The sequence below is a fragment of the Rutidosis leptorrhynchoides genome, chromosome 7 (genome assembly GCF_046630445.1).
Source record: "Rutidosis leptorrhynchoides isolate AG116_Rl617_1_P2 chromosome 7, CSIRO_AGI_Rlap_v1, whole genome shotgun sequence".
NCBI classification, from domain to species: domain Eukaryota; kingdom Viridiplantae; phylum Streptophyta; class Magnoliopsida; order Asterales; family Asteraceae; genus Rutidosis; species Rutidosis leptorrhynchoides.
Genome location: NC_092339.1, coordinates 239,175,828 through 239,201,679, shown reverse-complemented (window position 1 = coordinate 239,201,679; position 25,852 = coordinate 239,175,828).

Here is a 25,852-nt window from a genome sequence, read left to right as displayed (position 1 = left end):
TATATAAATGCGTCGATATGATATGTCAAAACCTTGTATACGTGTCCCGATATTTAAAATGCGTAAAGTAAATAACAAAAATTAAATAACGATAAATAAAATTGCGATAATTAAATTGCAATAAATAAATTGCGATAAATAAATGTAATACGGAATTAACAGTTAGCTAGGAACAGTTAGCTAAGATTTTGTTAGCGTGAATTCTTAACAAAATTCCTCATAGTTAATTTGTCTATTTCTAACAAATTTTATTTTGTCAAATGTTTTCTTCATTATGCCACTTGTTGGATTCTGATAGGTAAAAATCCAAATATGAAATTGAATGAAAATGGTTATTGCGAACGGATACGTATATCTGTGGATGTAAGAAGAATAGTAAATGAATGTTGAATCAGATTTGCAGAATGTACAGTGTGACTTATTAGTGTGAAATCTAAATATTCCTCGGGTATTACCTACCCGTTAAAATATTTTCACCATTAACAGTTTGTACAAAAGAATTTTAATTACAATCTTTATGAAAACATATATACATATATATTTTCTTCAGATGTAATCATGGATTCATTGAGTTAATATGATATTAAACTCATTTGGTTTACCGTTAGAACTAGAATACATAATCTCTAAAACATTTAGAGATTACTTAATCGCCATGAAGAATGAAGATAATTGATGTAGAACGATACATAGAACGATGATTATACTCGAGGTACAGAATGAGATGTTGAGGCATGGATTGTTGATGGTACTGATGCTGTTATTGATAGTACTATTGGTGCCGGTGATGTTGCTGAAGCTGGTACGTTTTGCACCATATTTTCCAAGGTTACAACTCGGGCGCGAAGCTCGTTGACTTATTACTCCGGAATGGTTGTCGGTAGGAACGAGCGAATGAATAAAGTTTTAAAATTTTTGATATTATATTATCATTGCGTGGTATCCTGTAAATGAGTGTGAAAATGGTGTTTCGGACAGGTTCGCCGGTAAGTGCTTCAGGTTCTTCACCAAGAGGTGAATTTGGTTGATGGAAAGGATCGCCTTCTTCGCGTCTCCATGGATTAAGTCGACTACGAACCCATCAGATGTATTGAGGATGACTAATTGGTTGATTCATTCTTGTTATACTGCTTTCGGAGTTCGAGTGGAAATTCATATCAGAATAGCTGTCGAAATAACTATCGGAATAACTATCGAAGTCTGAGGGACTCGAACTGGTTTAGGGATTCATCCTGTACGATCAGATGAAGGATTTTCGATAAGAAATAGATTATAGGATATAGATTAGTAAACTGCAGTACATAATTTACATATGCATATATAATACTAAAATCCCATAAGTTACGGAGGAATCTACGGAAGCTGTCAGGCATTGGTAACAATAACAGGTACGCTAAGATATGAATTAGCAGATATGCTAAGATATAAATTTTTGTCTATACACTAATCATGCAATTAATGCAATAAAAAGTGTCTAGACTAAGGATGATAAGCAAGTGATTTTCTAAGAATGATAAGCAGGAAATTTTCGACACGAAATGATAAGCAAAACTTTTGACATGCAGACACGGTCAAAGTTCAGACTCACTAATGCATCCTAATGACTTATCAGTTAGACACACTAATGCAGACCCGGTTCACTAAGACCACCGCTCTGATACCAACTGAAAGGACCCGTCCTAATCCATCCGGACGAAGTCTATATCGATTATAAATGATTCCCAACAGTTGATTACATCGCGAGGTACTTGACCTCTATATGATACATTTTACAAACATTGCATTCGTTTTGACAAGACAATCTTTCATTACATCGAAAGTTGACGACGTGCATACCATTTTATAATATATTTAACTACAATTGCCTTAATAATAATCTTGATGAATTCAACGACTCGAATGCAAAGTCTTTTGTAATATGTCATGAATGACTCCAACTAATATCTTTAAAATGAGCAATTGCACAGCGGAAGACTTCTTTCATACCTGAGAATAAACATGCTTTCAAGTGTCAATCAAAAGGTTGGTGAGTTCATTAGTTTAGCATAAATAATCATTTACATCATTTTAATAGACCACAAGATTTTCATTTCTTATAAACATACATCCCATACATAGAGACAAAAGTATCATTCATATGGATTGAACACCTGGTAACCGACATTCACAATATGTATATAAGAATATCCCCATCATTCCGGGATCCTCCTTCGGACATGATATAATTTCGAAGTACTAAAGCATCCGGTACTTTGGATGGGGCTTGTTGGGCCCGATAGATCTATCTTTAGATTTCGCGTCAATTAGGGTGTATGTTCCCTAATTCTTAGATTACCAGACTTAATAAAAAGGGGCATATTCGATTTCAATAATTCAACCATAGAACGTAATTTCGATTACTTGTGTCTATTTCGTAAAACAGTTATAAAAGTTGCGCATGTATTCTCAGCACAAAAATATAAAGGGTAGAAAGGCAAATGAAACTCACGCATATAAATTTTGTAAAACAGTTATTAAAACATTGCATGTATTCTCAGCCCAAAAATGTAATGAGTAAAAGGGAGCAAATGAAACTCACCTAATATATTTTTTAGTAAAAATACATAGAACCACATTGAACAAGTATAGGGTTGGCCTCAGATTAACGAACCTATATCATTTGTATATCTATTAAAACATATAATTGTAATCGAACAAATTTATATTTTATTATTAGTGATATATTTGTTATTTTAATAATTTAAATGTTTCGTTAATAACTAATTAAATGTATTTATTTTATGTACTTTAAATAAATAAAAATATTAATATAGTTTAGTTAAGTATATTCTTATGTGACTAATTTTTGTTGTAGTAATGATAATAAAATTAGTAGTAATCTCGATCTTGATAATAATAATAATAAGATTCTTATAAAATAATAATGATACTTAGGTTAATAATAATAATAATAATAATAATAATAATAATAATAATAATAATAATAATAATAATAATAATAATAATAATAATAATAATAATAATAATAATAATAAGAATGATAATGATAATGATAATAATAAAAGTAATAAAAGATTATACCCTTAGGATCTTTTTCTAAAAAAAAATGCTCGAGACGTGGCTCGAACCCGAAACCTCTCGCTCAATCCCATCACCCTAAACCACTCATCCATTTTTGTCCTTATAATCTAATATGAAACCCAATTGTATTTATCCTATTCTTTCGGCCCAACAAGGTCACGGCCCAAGTGATTATTAATCTAATGGATCTATAAGCCCAACATATTAACTGGAGCCCAATTAGCAGCCCAACCATATTTATTGTTAAAGGAGAAAAAAATATTCCAGCCTAGAATCGAACCCTGGTCTTTTTGCTAACCTGCTAACACATTCAACCATTCAAGCTAACCTGTTTTTCCTGGGCAACATCATACTTATATCTATATATTCTATACGTATATGTCCCTTCGTCTCCCTCCTTTTCACGATCCTCATCAATACCATATCATAACCTTAAATCATCGTTTCTAATCATCTTCATTATTACCGTGATTTATCATATGATGATCATCATTCTTATAATCAAATCATCATTACCTTCATCATCAAAACATCATCATTGTCTTCATCCACTCGTTACTGGATCAGAAACATGAGTGAAAAGAATAGAAGCAGAGAAAGAAGGAGAGCAGCAGCATGTGTGGGCTGTGATGATGTTTATCCTCGTACAGCAACAACAAAAATGTGTTGTGGGTTTATTTTGGTCTAGCCGAGAAAAAAAATATGGTAGCCCCATATAGCAAATGAGAAGCCCACAAAACTAGACTATTGAAACATTTTAATTTTGTTGGTTGGTGAATTTCGGTCGATGGAAAACAAAAAGAAGTGGCTGTCATTATCCATTCATCTTTATCTCTATGTTATGCCATTATTAAACCACAAGTGGAAAACTGGTTGGTATCTTTCGGCCAAAAAAAAATGGAAAAGCAAACGTGTCATCATCATCACTATTACTTCATTTTTTGTTGCAATTGTAAATATAAATTAGCATCTAGTGCTCAAACAAGAAAAAAAATAGCGAGCATAAACCTTTTAAATGATGAAATTGGTGTGTTGGGTGGCGGTTTTAAAAACAGAAAAATAGTGAGTATGGTTGTCGAGTGGGTGAAAAAAAAAATATATGGATTGTAGTAGAATTGATGGTGTAACGGTGGTGTTGTGTCTCGGGCTGCAAATGGAAAATAAAAACAGAAGGTGGTTAAACATGTTGATTATTTTGGTATCGGGATAGTTTAGGAATTTAAAGAAAAGGGGGTGGCAATGGAATGAAGATTGTGAGGTGACGAGAACAAGAAGCAACATAGTAGCTTGTTGATGGTTCATGGCGTTTAAACTAGAAAACAGAAGAGTGAGGTGGTTTATGGTGATCAAGTTCGTTGATGGTCTCGTTTGCAATAATGGTGATCTTGGTGATCGAGCGGAGATAGATGATAAGAATAAAAAGAATAGAGTTTCTCTTAAATCCCTATATGTAATATGTATATTGTGAATGTGAATGTATCTCAGTTTATTCGCACCATAGGGTACCAAACAAAACCTAATAAAGCAGATAGTGAATATATGAATAAAAAATAAAACTTGAGGTTGATCCCGAACTGATTTTGTTTATGATAGTAGACAGGAATTGACAAGTTACACATCAAGGAAAAGAAAAAAAAAAATGATACTGATATGATATATAATATAGATCATGCGATATATAATAGTTTTTATATTCCTATATTGTAATTAATTTTACTGATTAATAATATTAATAAATTACATATTAGATTCACTAATAGTAACAATGGAAATAATACTAGTCTTAATGATAAAAATAATTAGTAACCTCAAATAATACTAATATTAATAATAAAGATAAAAGTAAAAATAATGATAATGATAAGATGGTAATAATAATATTTAATAAAAATACTAATAAAAATTATAATTACTAATTATAATGATAATGATATTATAACAATAATAATAACATAACAATTCATGTGTAACAAATTTCATGAAATTATATTTAGATATACTAGTAGTACATATATTAATAATAATAATAATAATAATAATAATAATAATAATAATAAAATAACAACTATAAATAACTTGTAATTAAATACAATACTATCTATTATTTATGTAATGTTATTGTATTATATAATTTAGGTATTTATTTAATAGGAATCACATAGATTCATAACAACATTTGTATATATAATTATATATATTTACATGTATATATATACATATACATCTTTATTTTAACAGTAACTTAACTATCCTAATTATTATATTCCAATTCATTAAAGTATACTTTATTAAATCATAATATTATATATTCTTATGTTTATGTTTATATAATATATATATACATATTTATTTACAAATAATTGTTCGTGAATCGTCGGGAACAGTCGAGGGTTATTGATTTCATGAATATAGTTCCCAAAACTTTTGAGACTCAATATTACAGATTTTGCTTATCGTGCCGGGATTATATAAAGATTAGGTTTAAATTTGGTCAGAAATTCCCGGGTCATCACAGAAAGGGGTCGGAGTTTACATGGGAACCCGAAGACTTCATTTTGGTGTATCTTCCGGCTTGTCATGCGACTTGGATTGCGAGGACGCGCTCCGATTCAAGTGGGGGAGAGTTGTAACATCCCGTTTTCCATGTGAATAGTCCAAGGTGCGTATTTTAACTATTGAATGTTTAACATTAACCGCGATCGAATTTAAATGGCATAAACTGTGAAATTGGATCTGACCTGACCGATCATCGCGTTTCAAGCCATTTTGTCGCGTCCCAGGCCATCGCGGAACGCGATCGTCATGACCAAAACGCGACGCCTTGAAAACCAGCTGACATGTTCGATTTGTGGCATTCTGTTTGATTTTATCGCGTTTGGGTATCGCAAAACGCGCATCCTGTCGCGAAACGCGACACGTTCACTGAACTGACTATTTTGACCCGTTTTTAAGGGTATTTTTGGGGGCGTTTTGGTATTTTCACTTTGTTAACGGTTTGAGGCCTTAAGAACTGATCTAGAACTTATCTTTATCTCATTTATCACTCTTTCACCTACACACTTCAATTTTAGAGAGAGAAATAGAGTTTTAGTGAGAGAGAGCTCATTTTGGGGAAGAAGGAGACCAAATCGTGCCCGAGTCCAAGTTTTAAAGTTGTTCCCTACATCTCTAGCTACGTTTTGATAGCATTGGTAAGTTTTAACTCCTAGTTTCAAGTTCAAGTTGATCTATAGCTAGGGTTTGTTCATGTGTAGCTTGTAAGACCCATTTTAAGGTTAAATGGGCGAATTTTGAGTAAACTTGATGTATGAAAACCCTAAGATTTGTAATCTAGGGTTTAGTCAAATGATTTGAAGATGGTAGGGTTACTTGTGTTGAATGAATCACTAAAACACTTATGTGTTAGTGAGAGGTTGTTAATAGGGTTCAAGTTTGACCCAATTATGGGTCTTGACTTTAAAATGAGTCAAATGGGTAATGGTTGACCTAGCTGGGAAAGATGGGTATGAAAATACCCTAAATTTTTGTTAGTTGGTATTATTGGACTTTAATCACTAGCTTTTAGTGATTAATGATAGTCTTGACCTTGGATGGGCGGTTTTTGTGCAAATGGGTCATTTAGTGCAAATGGGTCATTTAGTGCAAATGGGTCATTAAATGCACAAGAGTTAAGTGTTGATGTCTAGTCCAACTACTTTGTATATTGATTGTGTATTTAATGTACTAGGTACCTTGCGTTGAAGCTTGCAGAGTTGTATAATCATCACCTAGGCATTAAGGTAAATGGAATAATTATACATGTATGTATATAGTGTTTTTATTTGTGTGCTATGGTATGGACCACGGCGCTGGTAGTGCCATAGCATGTGCGGGTTTGCTATGATGTGAACCACGGAGTCGGTAGCATCATGGTACGGGTGTTGTAGTGTGAACCACAGAGCCGGTGGCACTATGGCACAAGTTGTAACGTGTGAACCACGTAGCCGGTAGAGCCTTAACATGAGTATGACTCGAGTTATGATGTGAACCACGGAGCCGGTAGCATCATGACAATGCGTATGGTGTGAACCACGTAGCTGGTATCACCATGACGCGGGTATGGTTAACCATATGGATTGTGTTTGTGGTAGCGTAGCATATTATATTATGTTGTTTATATGCTATTGGATATGATAGTTGCGGTATTGGAGGTTATTAGCTTTATACTTGCGATGGTAGGCTAATTATATTGCTAGAATGTATGCGGTATGTGTGTAAGTGGTTGCAAGTAGGTATATTATATATGTATGTGTATAACTATTGCATTCACTAAGCGTTTTGCTTACCCCTCTCGTTGTTTACTTTTTAGGTACAAGTGCGGAGAAAAGGAAGGGGGTTGTCGGGAATTAGATATTCCCATGATGATTGTGTAGGCATAGCTTTTGGAAGATGGCCTATTGTTTTGGGTAGTTTAGCCCCAACCCATGCTCGTGTGTCGTTTGGTTTAAAACTATCATTTTAAGGTCGAACTTATAACACATTTGATTAAGGGCCTTCGTACCTATTATGTAAACTTTAAACTTGTTGAACGCTTGAATGTTTTATGTGAATCGGTCGACATCATGTAACCATTTAAGTGGCGTGATAATGGTTTACTATTATAAAAGAAAAAAAAAATCTTTTCGAATTTAAAGACGAGTTGAGTCGTTTCAGTTATTGTGTTCATTGATGATATTTTGCTATATTCGAAGAACGAGAAGGAGCACGAACAACATCTCCATTTGATACTTGAGATGCTCAGGAAAGAGCAGCTGTACGCGAAATTTTTGAAGTGTGACTTCTGGCAACAAGAAGTTCAATTTTTTGGGCATATCGTTGGTATTAATGGTATTCAGGTTGATCCTGCGAAGATAGAAACGGTCAAGAAATGAGAGACTCCTAAATCGCCAACGCAGATTCGGAAATTCTTAGGTCTCGCCGGTTGTTATAGGAGATTCATTGAGGGATTTTCTACTATTGCCCGACCGTTAACATCATTGACTCACAAGGGTAAGAAGTATGAGTGGACTGAGCAACATGAGTCTGCATTTCAGTTATTAAAACAAAAATTGACTACTGCTCCGATTTTGTCTTTACCCGAAGGGAATGAAGTTTTCGTGATTTACTGTGATGCTTCACGACAGGGTTTTGGTTGCGTGTTGATGCAACAAAAGAAAGTGATTGCCTATGGATCACGACAATTGAAGATACATGAATAGAATTAAACGACGCACGATTTGGAACTTGGTGCTGTAGTCTTTGCACTGAAGATGTAGAGACACTACTTGTATGGTACTAAGTTTACAATTTTCACCAATCACAAGAGCTTACAACATATCTTCGATCAGAAACAGCTCAACATGAGGCAGAGACGTTGGGTAGAACTATTGAACGACTACGACTACGAGATTCGCTATCATCCTGGCAAGGCTAATGTTGTTGCAGATGCCTTGAGTAGGAAAGAGAAGGCTAAAAATCTCCGAGCTAGAGCGTTGAATATGACTGTCCGAACGAACCTTACTTCTCAGATACGCGATGCACAACTTGAAACACTGAAAGAAGGGAACATTAGAATCGAGTCACTTAGTGGATTGGATAAGAAATTTTTCGTCCGAGAAGATGGAACCCGATACTTCATAGGCGGAATATGGGTACCAAAATTTGGTGGATTAAGGGAACTAGTGCTAGATGAGGCACACAAGACAAGATGTTCTATTCACCCTGGATCCATAACAATGTATCAGGATCTTAAGATGCTATACTGGTGGCCTAATATGTAAGCCGATATTGCTACCTATGTTGGTAAGTGAAGCGCCCCGTTCATATACATTATAAACGATTCACAATAGTTGATTTCATCGCGAGGCACTTGACCTCTATATGATACATTTTACTAACATTGCATTCGTTTTTAAAAGACAAACTTTCATTACATCAAAAGTTGACGGCATGCATACCATTTCATAATATATCCAACTATAATTGACTTAATAATAATCTTGATGAACTCGACGACTCGAATGCAACGTCTTTTGAAATATGTCACGAATGACTCCAAGTAATATCTCTAGAATGAGCAAATGCACAGCGAAAGATTTCTTTCATACCTGAGAATAAACATGCTTTAAAGTGTGAACCAAAAGGTTGGTGAGTTCATTAGTTTATCATAATCATTTATTTCCATCATTTTAATAGCCCACAAGATTTCATATATTTAATTGTACACGTAACCCGAGTACAAAATAACACGCGTAACCCGCGAATTAAAAATCATTCATATGGTGAACGCTTGATAACCGACTTAACTTTAATGCATAGAATATCCCCAAATAGAACCCCTCGTCTGTATAATAAAAATAATCTCGAAGTACTAAAGCATCCGTACCCCGGATGGGACTTGTCGAGGTCCATAGATCTATCTTTAGGATTCGCGTCAATTAGGGGCATACCCGTTTCCTAATTATTAGGTTACCAAGCTAAAAAAGGGTGATATTCAATATTCATAATCCAGCCATAGAATGTAGTTTTTGATCACCTGTGTCTATTTCGTAAAACATTAATAAAATCAGCGCATGTATTCTCAGTCACAAAAATATATATAAAAAGAGAGTAATGAAACTCACGATACAATATTTTGTAGTAAAAATATTCATTAGATTGAACTGAACAATTGCAGGGTTGGCCTCGGATTCACGAACCTATATCATTTGTATATATATTAATACACATGTTTGTAATCGAATAATTATATATATTATTATTAGTGATATACTTGTTATTTAAATGATTTATGCATTCCATTAATAACTTACATATATTTATTTTATATATCTTTCTTATTATAAAAATAATAATAGAGTTAAGTTATATATATTAGATATATTTTTATGTAACTAATATTTATTTGGTTAAAATAATACTAATAAATAAAAAGTCGTAATATCTTTATAATAATAATATCAGTAGTTATAATAATATTAATACTCATTTTTAAAGTAATGATAATAACAATACTTATAATAATAATAACTACAAAATTAATAATTTAACTGTTAATGATAATTGTGATAATAATTTTTGTAATTGCATATTAATAATACTCATGATAATATAAATAATAATACTTATAATCATATTAGTGGTAATAATAATAATAATCTTATTATTAATTTTATTGATGATAATAATAACTTATAGTATGATAGTTATAGTAATACTTAACTTATCAATAAAAACAATAATATTTATGTCAATTTTATTACTAATGTTAATCTTAATAATAATACTCTTGTTAATAATAATAATAATAATAATAATAATAATAATTCAAAAAATAATACTAATACTATTATTAATGATAATATTTTGTATTAGTTTCATACTAACAATAATAATAATAATCCTACTCATAATAATACTTATATCAATATTAATACTAATAATAACACTAATAATAATACCAAGTGATATTTTTTAATAACAAAAATGATAATATTATTAACCCTAGTATTTATGTTAACATAATAATAATAACAATAATTAATGGTAACTAACACTTATTTTAGTAATAATAATAATAATAATTATAATACTTGTATTAATAACAATAACACTCATTAATAATAACAATAACAATAATAAATATAGGAATAATAATAATAATAATAATAATAATAATAATAATAATAATAATAATAATAATAATAATAATAATAATAATAATAATAATAATAATAATAATAATAATAATAATAATAATAATAATAGTAGTAGTAGTAGTTGTAGTAACAAGGATCACAACCTTTGAAGACATGCTAAAAAAAATACGCCACACCGGGACTCAAACCCACGACCTCTCGAATACCCACAAACACCACAAGCCATCGAACCATACTGTTTTTCCTGAACTAAACCCAAACAATTTTTCTTATAACCCATTTCCTTTTCTGTTTCTATTCTTCTTCACCTTCTTCAATTATCTTAACTTGACAGAAAATCGATTTGCAATTATATAAATGAGTTTAAAAGTGGATTTAGTTCTGTTAATTGGAACTTACACAACCCTCAATGACTAACAAATTAATAGCAATCATAAAATAAAAAAATTAAAAGAAACCGCAAGTGCTGTAACGAAAAAAAAAATTATATGAACTCATTATATGATTTTGAAATTAAGAACGTTTTAGCTCACGATTTCAAAATGAAATAAGTTCCAAATCCTTCATAGAAACTTTCTGGGTCATTAATTTCACTTAAAACATCCAAGTGAATTCGAATTTTAAAGAAGAACAATCAGTTGACTTTTAATTCAAAAACTTTGACTCGCTAATTAGGATTCGATAAGAAAAATTGAAGTGTGAAACTTTGCAGAAAGTTTTACTAGGAGATTCCTAACAAAACTACGTTTTTAGATTTTTAAATTCAATTCGTTTTCGAGCTTTTGACATGATGAACCAAGAACAGGGGTAGTCGACTGTTTTTCATATTTTCTGATTAATTTTCTTGATAAAAGCACTCAGAATTGAAAATTGATAATGCTTGTGATATGCTCGAACGGTGTTGTCCCATATCATGAATTATGTGATTGTTATATATACAGATAAAGGTCGACATATAGAATAAATTTATAACAGAAAAATATAAAATAAAAATAAAAGTTGAATATGATGTTCAACCGATTTTGTTTGTGATTGTGGATTGAACTTGACATCTATCAAAATTCAAAGACGGAATCTAAATCAAGGAGAAGAAGATAAAAAAATAAATGTCAATCAGATAGTGATGGGTTGATTTAAACGCGTAATAGATCTTGCTTATATAAATTATATTTACTTATTAATAATTAATAATATAAACATAATAATAATAATAATAATAATGAATAATAATACCGATTCCTAATAATTATATCTGTATATAACTACCTATATATATCTGTATATATCTATTTGTATTTATGTATCACTATATATGTATATCTCTTTATATATTTATATATTTATATTTATAGATTTTAGTTAATCTTTTTAATAAATATAAATATAATAATAATACTCTTAATATTATAACTAATAATAATAGTAATAATAATATTATTACTAATGTTAATAATGTTAATTACAATAAATTGTATAAAAATAATATTATTAATAATGATACTAATATTAACATATCAATTTATATATATATATATATATATATATATATATATATATATATATATATATATATATATATATATATATATATATATATATATATATATATATATATCAATTTCTATATTTATATATTATAACAATAACATATCTAATACTGATTTTAATAATGATAATAAAAATAGTTTTATTATTAATGGTACTAATAATATTATTAGTTAACTTTACTGATAATAATATTAACAATACTAATATAACCAACTACTTTCATATATATATATATATATATATATATATATATATATATATATATATATATATATATATATATATATATATATATATACTTTATATATACTTTATATAATAATAGTGATGATACAAATATTAATTTTAATATTAATATTATTAATAATAATGAAAGTAATGATAATAATATTAATATAGCATTTACACTTAAAACTATAATTTAATTTAATATATTAGAATTTCAGTATTTCTAGTAAAATAATATATTGAATCTTTAGTATTCATTTACTATTTAGTATTTCTTATGTATAAAATTTATACATATATATATATATATACATATACATATATTCATATGTATATATTTATATATATTTACATATTTATTTTTAATGAGTTATTTTATAATTTCTAAAACTTACATTTTATAATTATACATATTTATATATATATTTAATTGTTTACAAACAATTGTTCGTGAATCATCGGGCATAGTCAAAGATCAAATGAATTCATAAAAGTAGTTCGAAATTTCTTGAGACTTAACTTTACAAACTTTGCTTATTGTGTTGAATTCATATAAAGATTAAGTTTAAATTTGTTCGGAAATTTTCGGGTCGTCACAGTACCCATCCGTTAAAGAAATTTCGTCCCGAAATTTGAGTGGGATCATCATGGCTAACAATAAGTATGTCTTCATGACTCATATGAGCTGATAAATAAAGTTTTATTACCATTGAGTAATAATGATAAAATAATTCGATTATTCGAAGAGTACGAATGAAGCTATCACAAAAGATTGAGATAGAGATTTAACTTTTGACGTAGTCACGATTGAATTCCAGAATTCAAGGGATTTAAAGGAAAATCTTCGAAATCTAAAAGATTTGATTCTTCGGCGAATAAGGAAATTAAGATCTCCATAATTAAATACAGTGATCTGACTCGATTACTCTGTATGATATTTCCATTATAAATTAAACTTTTTCCGTTCCATTATTTTCACCATTCTTATATTTCTTTCTTATTTCATACATCCAAAAGATTGTGAAAATGCTTAATCCAGTTCTAATCCTTGTCCTTATCCTGAATATCGCAACAATCATTCTTCTTTTCCAACTTTTTCTGGAGGATTCTGTTTTCTTCTACTTCGCCCAAGGGGTTATATTTTTTTTAATTCTCCCATATCTTTATGTTGCGATAAACATTGACATACACGGTTTGTAATTTATGTGTTATTATTGGACTTTATATTTTTTTCCTTATCTTTCAGAGTTCCTGCTTCTGTCTTTCTATAATCATCGACATCCACAGTTAACGCTCGCTCCTATTTGTTGCGATTTATACCCCCATTTCTATTTCGGAGCTTCATGCTCTGTTTTCTCTTCTATCCAATAATTACCTCATGTAATGGTCCAAAATTTGCAGATATGAATTTCGCAATGAACATAGTTAATGTTCTAAGAAGAAAATTGTAATGGCACGATCATGATTGATTAAATTACCATTATTCAAGAGAAAAGATAGAACTATCAGGAAGATATGTTCTTGATATGTTTGGAGATTAAGTAAAATGTAAGAGTCGTGTAACATGGCACATGATGACGTTATGGTCTGTGAATCATCATGTTTCATTAGAAACTCAGCATGACTTACTGTAATATAATCACGTTGATCAAGTGTCATTATATTATACTAACTCATGCTTCAGTTCCCACCACTACTTCAAAACATTCGTATTTTAAATTTGAAGGTTTCAAAATTTAGAAACTAAAATAGTTTCATTTATGATGTATCACAGATAGCGCGAAGAGGTAAAGATTTCAGATAAGAATAATTATGAAATTATCTTCAGAAATATGGAGGATATTTATAATGAAAGATACGATGATATCTTAAAATTTCTAATATCAGAGGATGATGAAGAATGTTGTCCGTAGGGATTTGGAGTCAGGAGCAAGGTATTCGTTAATGACTTCAGCAGATACTGAATCATTTGGATTCTTTGAAGGCAGGTTTATTCGTTGTGATTTATCCACAGCCTCCTTCATAGTTTTGCAAAATCCATTTTCCAGTAGTTGGTATGGCAATTTTGGTTACAAGATGTAGATGAGTACATGATAAGGTTTTAATGAACAAATATAATGCTTCTTCGAAGGAACTTAGGCCAATGATTAATGAAGTTGCTGGTAAGTTTACTGCTAATGTGGTGGAATATAAATGGTTCCACGATAACAATAAAGGGCAACTTTTATATCCAGGTTATAATAAAGTTGTTTCGAACAAAAAGTCGAAGTTAACTTGCTGGAGCTGTGACAAAACTAGCTATCTCGAACAGGAGTTGCAAAGTTATTTTCGGTAATGTTAACGCTAAAGGAATTAGCACAGCTACGTGTTAAACATTTACTCAGTTTTTGAGAGTTTTTCAGGTGCATAACTATATGCATCAATCTTTTCTTTCGTAGATAAAGTGTAGTTGGTTCATCCTCTCGATTGAGGTGTTTTCAAGAATCATGAAAGGTTTGAACGCAGATAGTAATCGTCAAGATACAAATGAGGTTTAGGATGAAATCAAGTGACAAACTTGAAGATATATTTAGTTTCATATGTTATAATCAATATTTTAACTCATTTTAATTGTCCAACGTTGACAGTCCACGGTTAGCAGTCCACAATTACTAATTCAACAATTCATATATAGTTTAATATATAATATTCGAATTAATTAATACGTGTCGTGACCCATTATATACATGTCTCAGACTCGATCACAACTCAAAGTATATATATTATTTAGAATCAACCTCAACCCTGTATAGAGAACTCGATCATTACTGCATATAGAGTGTCTATGGTTATTCCAAATAATATATATATATATATATATATATATATATATATATATATATATATATATATATATATATATATATATATATATATATATAGATGACGTCGATATGATATGTCAAAACATTGTATACGTGTCCCGATATTTAAAGTGCATAAAAATAAATAACAGAAATTAAATGACGATAAATAAATTTGCGAGAATTAAAATTGCGATAAATAAATGTAAATAGGAATTAACAGTTAGCTAAGATTTTGTTAGCGTGGATTCTTAACAGTATTTCTCATAGTTAACTTGTTTGTTTCTAACAAATTTTATTTGTCCAATGTTTTCTTCATTATGCCACTTGTTGGATTCTGATAAGTCAAAATCCAAATATGAAATTGAATGAAAATGGTTATTCTGTGGTGAACAGATTCGCATATCTTGTTGATGTAAGTAGGATAGTAAATGACTGTTGAATCAGATTCGAAGAATGTACAACGTAACTTATTAATGTGAAATCTAAATTTTCCTCGAGTATTACCTACCCGTTAAAATATTTTCACCATTAACAGTTTGTACAAAAGAATTTTTAATTATAATCTTTATGAAAACATATATACATATATATTTTCTTCAGATGTAATCATGGATTTAATGAGCGAATATGATATTAAACTTATTTGGTTAACAGTTAGAACTTGAGTACATAATCTCTAAACATTAGAGGTTACATAACCATCATGTCAAACGAAGATAAATGAGGTAGAACGATACGTAGAACAATGATTATACTCGAGGTACAGAATGAAATGTTGAGGCATGGATTGTTGATGGTACTGGTGCTGTTACTGATGGTACTGGTGCTGTTACTGATGGTACTGTTGGTGTCGGTGATGTTGCTGAAGCTGGTAAATTTTACACCATATTCTCCAAATTGATTACTCGAGCACCAAGTTCGTTGACTTCTTCTATTATTCTGGGATGATTGTCGGTCGGGACGAGCGGATGAATAAGGTTTAGAATTTGGGATATTATATAATCATTGCGAGATATCCTGGAATTGAGGGGAATATGGTGTTTCGGACTGGTTTGCCGGTATGTGCTTCAGGTTCATCGCCAAGAGGTGAATTTGGTTGGTGGAAGGGATCGCCTTCTTCGCGTCTCCATTGATTAAGTTGACTACAAACCTATCAGATGAATTGGAGATGGCTGAATGGTTGATTCATTTTGGTGACGATGCTTCCGGAGCTTAGGTGAACAACCATGTCGGAATAGCTGCCGAATTCTGAAGAACTTGAACTAGTGGCGAGTTCCATTTCGTACGATTGAGTAAAGGGTTTTTCGGTATGAAATGATTTTCGGCTATCGGATGGTATTCTAATTACGTAGAATATCTATATGTATAGAACAAAAGATTTCTTAGAATACAGAGGAATTTACGGAATATGTCAGGAAAAGTTTACTGTAATAGATACGCTAAGATATGAATTTTGTCTATACACTATTCATGCAATCAATGCAGTAAGATGTGTCTAGACTAAAAATGATAAGCAAATGATTCCCTAAGAATGATAAGAAGGTAATTTTCTAAGGATAATAAGCAGATGATTTTCGACTAGAAATGATAAGCAAAACTTTTGACATGCAGACACGGTCGAAGTCCAGACTCACTAATGCATCCTAACGACTATCAGTTAGACATACTAATACAGACCTGGTTCGCTAAGACCACCGTTCTGATACCAACTGAAGTGCCCCGTTCATATACATTATAAACGATTCACAATAGTTGATTTCATCGCGAGGTACTTAACCTCTATATGATACATTTTACAAACATTGCATTCGTTTTTAAAAGATAAAGTTTCATTACATCAAAAGTTGACGGCATGCATACCATTTCATAATATATCCAACTATAATTGACTTAATAATAATCTTGATGAACTGGATGACTCGAATGCAACGACTTTTGAAATATGTCATGAATGACTCCAAGTAATATTTTTAAAATGAGCAAATGCACAGCGGAAGATTTATTTTATATCTGAGAATAAACATGCTTTAAAGTTTCAACCAAAAGGTTGGTGAGTTCATTAGTTTATCATAATCATTCATTTCCATCATTTTAATAAACCACAAGATTTCATATATTTAATTGTACACGTAACCCGAGTACAAAATAACATGCGTAACCCGCGAATTAAAAATCATTCATATGGTGAACGCTTGATAACCAACTTAACTTTAATGCATAGAATATCCCCAAACAGAACCTCTCGTCTGTATAATAATAATAATAAACTCGAAGTACTAAAGCATCCGTACCCCGGACGGGACTTGTCGATGTCCATAGATCTATCTTTAGGATTCACGTCAATTAGGTGTCATACCCGTTTCCTAATAATTAGGTTACCAAGCTAAAAAGGGGTGATATTCAATATTCATAATCCAGCCATAGAATGTAGTTTTTGATCACTTGTGTCTATTTCGTAAAACATTAATAAAATCAGCGCATGTATTCTCAGTCCCAAAAATATATATAAAAACGGAGTAATGAAACTCACGATACAATATTTTGTAGTAAAAATATTCATTTAACTGAACTGAACAATTGCAGGGTTGGCCTCGGATTCACGAACCTATATCATTTGTATATATATTAATACACATGTTTGTAATCGAATAATTATATATATTATTATTAGTGATATACTTGTTATTTAAATGTCTTATGCATTCCATTAATAACTTACATATATTTATTTTATATATCTTACTTATTATAAAAATAATAATAGAGTTAAGTTATATATATTAGATATATTTTTATGTAACTAATATTTATTTGGTTAAAATAATACTAATAAATAAAAAGTCGTAATATCTTTATAATAATAATATCAGTAGTTATAATAATATTAATACTCGTTTTTAAAGTAATGATAATAATAATACTTATAATAATAATAACTATAAAATTAATAATTTTACTGTTAATGATAATTGTGATAATAATTTTTGTAATTGCATATTAATAATTTAATAATACTCATGATAATATAAACAATAATACTTATAATCATATTAGTGGTAATAATAATAATAATCTTATTATTAATTTTATTGATGATAATAATAACTTATAGTATGATAGTTATAGTAATACTTAACTTATCAATAAAAACAATAATAATTATGTCAATCTTATTACTAATGTTAATCTTAATAATAATACTCTTGTTAATAATAATAATAATAATAATAATAATAATAATAATAATAATAATAATAATTCAAAAAATAATACTAATACTATTATTAATGATAATAGTTTGTATTAGTTTCATACTAACAATAATAATAATAATCCTACTCATAATAATACTTATATCAATATTAATACTAATAATAACACTAATAATAATACCTAGTGATATTTCTTAATAACAAAAATGATAATATTATTAACCCTAGTATTTATGTTAACATAATAATAATAACAATAATTAATGGTAACTAATACTTATTTTAGTAATAATAATAATAATTATTATAATACTTGTATTAATAACAATAACACTCATTAATAATAACAATAACAATAATAAATATAGGAATAATAATAATAATAATAATAATAATAATAATAATAATAATAATAATAATAATAATAATAATAATAATAATAATAATATTAATAATAATATTAATAATAATAATATTAATAATAATAATAATAATAATAATAATAATAATAATAATAATAATAATAATAATAATAATAATAATAATAATAATAATAATAATAATAATAATAATAATAATAATAATAATAGTAGTAACAAGGATCACAACCTTTGAAGACATGCTAAAAAAAATACGCCACGCTGGGACTCGAATCCATTACCTCTCGAATACCCACAAACACCACAAGCCATCGAACCATACTATTTTTCCTGAACTAAACCCAAACAATTTTTCTTATAACCCATTTCCTTTTCTGTTTCTATTCTTCTTCACCATCTTCAATTATCTTAACTTGACAGAAAATCGATTTGCAATTATATAAACGAGTTAAAAGTGGATTTAGTTTTGTTAATTGGAACTTACATAACCCTCAATGACTTACAAATTAATAGCAATCATAAAATAAAAATAAAAAATTAAAAGAAACCTCAAGTTCTGTAACGAAAAAAAAATTATATGAACTCATTATATGATTTTGAAATTAAGAACGTTTTAGCTCACGATTTCAAAATGAAATAAGCTCCAAATCCTTCATAGAAACTTTCTGGGTCGTTAATTTCACTTAAAACATCTAAATGAATTCGAATTTTAAAGAAGAACAATCGGTTGACTTTTAATTCAAAAACTTTGACTCGCTAATTAGGATTCGATAAGAAAAATTGAAGTGTGAAACTTTGCAGAAAGTTTTACTAGGAGATTCCTAACAAAACTGTGTTTTTAGATTTTGAAATTCGATTCATTTTCGAGCTTTTGACATGATGAACCAAGAACAGGGGTACTCGACTGTTTTTTTATATTTTCTGATTAATTTTCTTGATAAAAGCACTCAGAATTGATAATTGATAATGCTTGTGATATGCTCGAACGGTTTTGTCCTATATCATGATTTATGTGATTGTTATATATACAGATAAAGGTCGACATATAAAATAAATTTGTAACAGAAAAATATAAAATAAAAATAAAAGTTGAATATGATGTTCAACCGATTTTGTTTGTGATTGTGGATTGAACTTGACATCTAACAAAATTCAAAGACGGAATCTAAATCAAGGAGAAGAAGATAAAAAAAAATGTCAATCAGATAGTGATGGGTTGATTTAAACGCGTAATAGATCTTGCTTATATAAATTATATTTACTTATTAATAATTAATAATATAAACATAATAATAAAAATAATAATAATAATGAATAATAATACTGATTCCTAATAATTATATCTGTATGTAACTACCTATATATATATATATATATATATATATATATATATATATATATATATATATATATATATATATATATATATATATATATATATATATGTATATATCTATTTGTATTTATGTATCACTATATATGTATATCTCTTTATATATTTATATATTTATATTTATAGATTTTAGTTAATATTTTTAATAAATATAAATATAATAATAATACTCTTTATATTATAACTAATAATAATAGTAATAATAATATTATTACTAATGATAATAATGTTAATTACAATAAATTGTATAACAATAATATTATTAATAATGATACTAATATTAACATATCAATATATATATATATATATATATATATATATAAATATATATATATATATATATATATATATATATATCAATTTCTATATTTATTTCAATTTCTATATTTATATATTATAATAATAACATATCTAATACTGATTTTAATAATGATAATAAAAATAGTTTTATTATTAATGGTACTAATAATATTATTAGTTAACTTTACTGATAATAATATTAACAATAATAATATAACCATCTACTTTCATATAAATATATACTTTATATAATAATAGTGATGAAACAAATATTAATATTATTATTAATATTATTAATAATAATGAAAGTAATGATAATAATATTAATATAGCATTTACACTTAAAATTATAATTAAATTTAATATATTACAATTTCAGTTATATCATTTTTACCAGTAAAATAATATATTGAATCTTTAGTATTCATTTACTATTTAATATTTCTTGTGTATAAAATTTATACACACACACACATATATATATATATATATATATATATATATATATATATATATATATACATATATATATATATACATATATATATATACATATATATATATACATATATTCATATGTATATATATTTACATATTTATTTTTAATGAGTTATTTTATAATTTCTAAAACTTACATTTTATAATTATATATATATATATATATATATATATATATATATATATATATATATATATATATATATATATATATATATATATATATATATATATATATAATTGTTTACAAACAATTGTTCGTGAATCATTGGACATAGTCAAAGATCAAATGAATTCATAAAAGTAGTTTGAAATTTCTTGAGACTTAACTTTACAAACTTTGCTTATTGTGTCCAATTCATATAAAGATTAAGTTTAAATTTGGTCTAAAATTTCCGGGTCGTCACAGTAAGTGCTCGACATGTGCTAAGGTCAAGGCAGAACATTAAAGACCATCAGGACTGTGACACAACCAGAGATTCCCCAGTGGAAATGGGCATGTATTGTTATGGACTTCATTACTAAGTTACCCAAGACTGTGGGAGGTTACGATGCTATTTGAGTTATTGTTGATCGTCTCATAAAGTCAGCTCATTTTCTACCGATTAAGGAAACGGATAAGATGGAGAAGTTGGCACATATTTACATAAAAGAAGTGGTTTCCTGACATGGAGTGCTAATATCCATTATTTCCAATAGAGACAGCAGATTTACATCAAGGTTCTGGTAAACCTTACAAAATGCAATGGGAACCCGTTTAGACATGAGTACAGCGTATCACCCACAAACTGATGGCCAAAGCGAAAGAACCATCCAAACATTAGAAGACATGCTGAGAGCATGTGTTATTGATTTTGGAAACGGATGGGATAAACATCTACCACTGGCAGAATTCTCATACAACAACAGTTACCACACGAGCATAAAGGCAGCGCCTTTTGAAGCACTTTATGGCAAAAAGTGTAGGTCTCCCGTATGTTGGACTGAACTAGGGGATAGTCAACTGACGAGTCCTGAGAACATACACGAAACAACTGAGAAGATCGTGCAGATACAAGAGAGACTGAAAATGGCTCGAAGTCGTCAAAAGAGTTATGCCGACATTAGAAGGCCAGATTTGGAATTTCAGGTTGGAAACAAAGTCATGCTTAAGGTATCACCCTGGAAGGGTGTGGTGCATTTTGGTAAACGAGGTAAGCTAAGTCCAAGATACATTGGACCATTCAAGATAATTGAAAGAATTGGACCAGTAGCGTACAGATTGAAACTACCGCAAGAACTCAGTGAAATTCATGACACTTTTCACGTTTCTAACTTGAAGAAATGCTTATCAGACGAAAGTCTAGTGATTCCTTTAGAAGAAATACAAGTTGATACCAAGCTTCATTTTGTTGAAGAACCCGTTGAGATCATGGACCATGAGGTCAAACGGTTAAAGCAAAGCTGAATCCCGATAGTTAAAGTTCGATGGAATGCCCGTAGAGGACCAGAATTAACGTGGGAGCTTGAAGATCAGATGAGACTAAAGTATCCGCAACTGTTTCCTGAGGAGACAACTTCGACGGACGTGCACTAAAATTCCGGGACAAAATTTTCAATAACAGGTGGGTAATGTAACAACCCTACTTTTTCGTTACTATCGTTACTTGTCTGTTAGTTATTTAACAATGATTGCATAGAACTTTATGTGTTTAACTGATTTAAATGCATACTTGATCCTAGTGGATTACTTGAATTAATATGATGATATTAATTGATAAACTTGCTTCGGATAACGAATTACTTAGAAAACGACATAGTTACGATAACCACATAGAAAGCCTTTCAGTTTATGGAACTCAGAAACTTGAATAAATAATTATTTTTAATAATTATTAACTTTATGAAAAACTTTTTTAATTTGTTAAGTATTTAATGAATTAGACCCGATGGATTGCGTTTCAACGACCGATTAACGTTCCGAGGACGCGGTACGATTAACGGCACTCGAAATGGACCACGCGCGTACAAGCTTTTAGAAAAAACGAGCCAGGAACACCATAAATGGGCCATTCGGCCGAATCCATGCCCCACCCCTTTTAATGGACTTGTTTTGGTCTAATGGGTCACTAGTGCTTGTTAATTGAGGCCCTAATCCATACTTTAAATAGAAGCAAACACTACAAACCCAACCCTAAACCTTATTTTAATCGACTGGCTTCTTCTTCCCCTCCCTCCTTGGCCGTCGACTTCCACCATCCTTATCACCACTCAAAAATCAAAATTTGAAGAAACCTTGTGTTTCAAAGTTGTTCCTTTGATCATCCTCGACACGCTAGTACCAACAGATTGTGTTACTAATGAAATGCCCCGTTCATATCGATTATAAAAGATTCACAATAGTTGATTACATCACGAGGTATTTGACCTCTATATGATACATTTTACAAACATTACATTCATTTTTAAAAGACAAACTTTCATCACATCGAAAGTTGAAGACATGCATACCATTTCATAATATATCCAACTATAAATGACTTAATAAGATTCTTGATGAACTCATCGACTCGAATGCAACGTCTTTTGAAATATGCCATGAATGACTCCAAGTAATATCTTTAAAATGAGCAAATGCACAGCGGAAGATTTCTTTAATACCTGAAAATAAACATGCTTTAAAGTGTCAATCAAAAGGTTTGTGAGTTCATTAGTTTATTATAAACGATCATTTTCATCATTTTAATAGACCACAAGATTTTCATTTCCAATTCTCAAAAATATACGTCCCATGCATAGAGACAAAAATCATTCATATGGATTGAACACCTGGTAACCGACATTAACATAATGCATATAGAATATCCCCAAAATAGAATTCCATCTGTATTAATATAAACTCGAAGTACTAAAGCATACCTTTTTCCAGTATGGGGGGAGTCAGGGCCCGTAGATCTACCTTTAGGATTCGTGTCAATTAGGGTGTGTGTTCCCTAATTCTTAGGCTACCAATCTAAAAGGGTGATATTCGATTCGATAATCCAACCATAGAATGTAGTTTCGATTACTTGTGTCTATTTCGTAAAACATTTATAAAAGCAGCGCATGTATTCTCAGTCCCAAAATTATATATTGCAAAAACATTTAAAAAGGGAGCAAATGAAACTCACCATACTGTATTTTGTAGTAAAAATACATATGACAACATTGAACAAGTATAGGGTTGGCCTCGGATTCACGAACCTATATCATGTATATATATTAACACCTTATAATATTAATCAACTAAGTTTATGTCGCATTAAGACTAATATCCTTATATATTCATATTAATACTTATAATATGTTATAATATGTATATGATATAATATTTATTTAATGTTATCTGACTATAAATGATATTATTAAAAACATGGCATTTATGTGATATTAGTATATTTATGATATAGGTAATAAATATATTTTGCATAAGTAATTTTGTTGTAATAATAATAATGTTTAAAATATTAATAATAATAGTAAGACTAGTTATATTAATAATTTTTATGGTAATCTTTAATAATGAAAATGATTAGATTTTATTAGTGATAATGATAATATTAATAGTGTTGGTAATAATAATGGTAGTAATAATATTTATAAGAAAATAATAATACCTATACTTATAATATAAAAAATGGTAATTTTTGATAATTCTAATAATAATCTAATTGATCATACTAATTTTATTATTAACGCTAATATTTGTAATAATATTAATGATAATAATATCAGTACTTAATAATCCATTTAAATCATTATTTAAGTCTAGTTTTAATCATTCTCTTAATAATACTTGTTTTTTTAATTTTTAGTTTTCATAATCATAACCTTAATATTTATAACAATAATTTTAATAATAATAACATTAATAATTAATAATAATAATAATAATAATAATAATAATAATAATAATAATAATAATAATAATAATAATAATAATAATAATAATAATAATAATAATATGTATACCTAATAAAAGGAACCACGCGTTTTTGTTCGGTTTATAAAGCAGATCGAGGATAGCAGAAATATCTACACCGTATAAATCACGATCCCAGGGTTCTTCGATCCGTTAATCAATCAACCGATCAAACAACAATCATCAATGTATAATAGGTCATCTATTCACCATCATCATCGTTCAATGTCATCATCGGTCTTCATCATCATCGTTACTCATCATCCTTCACCAATCGGTCATGTAATCTTTTTATCAATCGATCAATTAGGTAATTGTTCATTGTAATACTCCTAATTTCTTTATCCATTTATATACAGTCTGTACTTTTAAATGAATTGAATACAAGTAGTAGTTACTAGTATTATTGAAGGGTTTGGACTTGGGGCTCGATTGAAAACAGAAGAGTAAAAAGAAACTAGTACAGTACATACATGATTTGGGTTGGGTTGTAAAACAGAGAGAAACGAGCAGAAGAAGAAAGAATGGGCTGTTTGTTTTGGTTGTTCTCGGTTAGTCAGTAGAAACAGAATCATTAACATCAATTGATGATGATAATTTGACAATTGGGTTTGGTTTTAAAGGTTAAACAGGATCAAGTTGCACCAGCAACAATGATGGTTTACAAAGATCTCAGCAGCATTAAAAGTAGAGCAGTAGGTAAGCAATTGTTGTAACTATGATGGTGTTGTGGTAATCAAACAGGTAATG